Here is a 2,868-nt window from a genome sequence, read left to right as displayed (position 1 = left end):
TGTATGGCTTTGCTGATGTAAAGTGGCTTCAGTGTTTCATTGGCAATAACATCTCCAGCAGCCTGGGCTCAGCAGCTGGCACTTCCTACGTCTTTAATGGGGGCCCACCAAGCAGCATGCACCTAAAGCCCTCTGTGACATTGTCACACACAGCATTCTCAGCTAGTCATACATGAAGTGGGTGCCTAGAGATATATTTGCACTGGGCACTTGGGGATTTCTACTGGATTGCTTGGAAAGTCAGTGGATGCTCACATCAATGCTTGCTCTTTAGGTTTTGCCTATGTGTTGGATTTCAGTTGCTTATTCATGCACTTACCTCAGATATGTACTGTCACCAATTTTTTTCATCATGAAGACTCTCTGAGATGCACTGTTCTTTCCTAGCACAAGTAATTTTATCCATGTGTTTTCATAATGAAAATTTCCAGTGAAGTTGTAATGTTCTTTTAGAGCATGTGGGAATGTGATAAAATATTCAGCAGATTCATCCACGTCTCGGAATTTGTATAGAACTTGTATCTCAGAAATGAAACCTCAAGAAAGGGTAAAATATTTATGAAATTTAGTGATCTGACATGATTTTATTCTTCCATTGAGTATAATATTTCATGAGCTTGTGACTCTGGTGCTTAAATTTGTTCTCCCCCTTGATCCAAATTTATAAGTAAATATTTTAAGGAATTAAATCTCTTAGGAAGGAGGCTCAAGTGTGTTCTTATGAATGCTGTTAAGGATGCCATTGCAGTCCTGGAACAATCTCCAGGTAATCTTTTACTGCTAAAATCAATCTACCAAGTAACCTTTCACTATGGAAAGCAAGACTGTTGAAAGTGGGCAACCCCTTCAACCTCACATTAAATCAGAAACCTCCGTTTGAGTATCTTCTGGCTGGATCTTGATAAATTTGGTTGCCATACATTGGCTACAGAGTAATGAGAAACAGGTGCTTGGTAAGATGTTGTGCACAATTTTCATGGGCAGATATTGTCTTAGCAAAGTAACTTCTACTTTCTTCTCTTGGAGGAGAAAATACAGACTATCTCATGGTGACAACCTAGTCTATTGAGTGAAGCAATACATTAGGAACTAAACGGCTTGGATTTCCTTTTTGGATCAGCCACTGATCTGGTGGGTAATGCAAAATCAGTTTTCTCCAGTCTCTTTCTTTTCTTCTTGTTTTGTTGTTTTGTTTTTTTTTTACCCTCTTCTGTATTGCTTCTGGTCTAAAAGAGCCTTGAAGAGGATTTAGGCTGTGTTGTTTTGATACCTTTGTTTCTTCTACTATTTTTGCCCCTAGGAAAAAAAGGGCAAATTTAAAACAGAGACAAGATTGGTCCTCATTGATTCTGTGAAATACTAAAGATAGATTTCATGGTAAGCAGCTATTTTCCAACTTTAATAGTTATTTTAATCATAGAATAATTTTATTTGGGATAATATTAACTTCAGAGCTGCAGTTCACACAAATACTTTTAAAAGAAAGAGAAATAAATAGCAAAGAAAAAGCACTCCTCACCACCTTTGCAGCTCTCTCTAATTAGAAAATTTATCATAGAATTATAAAAATACTGACAACTCCTTTTGCTTTATATGTTGATATTTTTTTAAAATATATTCAAAAAATTTCCCTTAGAATAGCATGTTCCCATAGCCAACCAAATATTCACTGAAATATTCTACCATATTAGCCATCCTATGCCATCCCATGCAAAAGAAATTATTTGCTAGAACAGCACAAGAAGTCTGCTTTGATTTCAAATAAACAGTAGAAGAGAAAATTATATTCCTGAAATGTCTGGTTAATGGCTTACAAAAAATAACCATCTGTACCATTGTCTTCAGCAACAATTCTACAGTAAAAAAAAAACAAAAAAAAGGGGTTTTGCTGCATTTTTCATTTCTTCCTAACTAGAGATATAGGACAAGCTGCCTAGTCCTCTGGAAATTGATGGTGATACATGAATTATAAGTGACAGACAGGTTCCTCAGTTTGCAAGGTCATAGCAAAGTTGTCAAGCAAAATGCAAGAAGGTAATAATCACTGTGTAGATGTCCTGTGTCAGCGTGTACTTGCAACTCAACCTTACTATTGATGATAAAAGAATATAGGAACTAATGAAACAGCATTTTGTATGCAATTCCTAGTTGTTTCATCAGAATTCCTTACACAATTTCTCTGCAGACAAGGAATATGGTTCCTGCATGGTAGGGACTATAGTACTTTTGTTTGAAATGTAAATAAATTTAAATACTTGATGATGGGGGAGATCATAGAGAAAATTTACCGGCTCTGTGAGTCTTACGAATCATATGATATCTTAGGAGGGACAGATGGCCTTTTAAGCTGCCTTTTAGCTTAATTTCTTACAATTTAAACTTGATGCACCATTTTTAGATACCTGGCTCTGGTAGACCTTGAACATAATTAGACCTTCAAAGCTTCAGTATAAGTTAAAACCTGGTCCTTTTAATCCATTAACAAGTGGTGACAGGTATTCTAGGGACAAAGAAATTTAGGCATAAACAGGAATTCCAGGTCATTCACATCTCTCTAAAAAAATTACACACACTGGCATATAACACACAGCTCCTCAGACACATGCATCTTCCTCTGTTCTGTCGAAATGAAGATCAGAGATTTAAAACGAGGCACGCTTTGCTGTACGACTTCAGTGCAACTGAATACCAAGCTTCTAGAAACAAGAGGATGGCAATATATAGCCTTTAAAATTTCAAACCTAAATGCAGCTGCACAGCTGTGTCTGTTAAATGTTAGCACCCATGTATATCTTCATGGATACATTTGTAATCCTTGTTGAAGCCTTTTTCTTTTTTTCTTTTTTTCTTTCTTTTTTTTTCTCTCTT

The 2,868-nt window shown here is 36.1% G+C and overlaps 1 long non-coding RNA gene across 1 annotated transcript; it reads right to left on the bottom strand.

Annotated features, from left to right (window-relative positions):
- Nucleotides 1-498: 498 nt before the first annotated feature.
- On the bottom strand, nucleotides 499-2,652 carry LOC133271770 (uncharacterized). Its single transcript, XR_009744247.1, has 2 exons — nucleotides 2,574-2,652; nucleotides 499-1,296 (listed from the first exon to the last, which is right to left on the bottom strand). It is a non-coding gene; the product is annotated as an uncharacterized LOC133271770 (long non-coding RNA).
- Between the last annotated feature and the right edge of the window lie 216 nt (nucleotides 2,653-2,868).

Source organism: Pezoporus flaviventris, unplaced genomic scaffold (assembly GCF_033815535.1).
Source record: "Pezoporus flaviventris isolate CSIRO_AGI_PZ_B2104156 unplaced genomic scaffold, CSIRO_AGI_Pfla_v1 ptg000025l, whole genome shotgun sequence".
Classification (NCBI taxonomy): Eukaryota; Metazoa; Chordata; class Aves; order Psittaciformes; family Psittacidae; genus Pezoporus; species Pezoporus flaviventris.
Note: the sequence above shows the minus strand (reverse complement) of the source record. Positions and strands in the feature narration are given on the sequence as shown.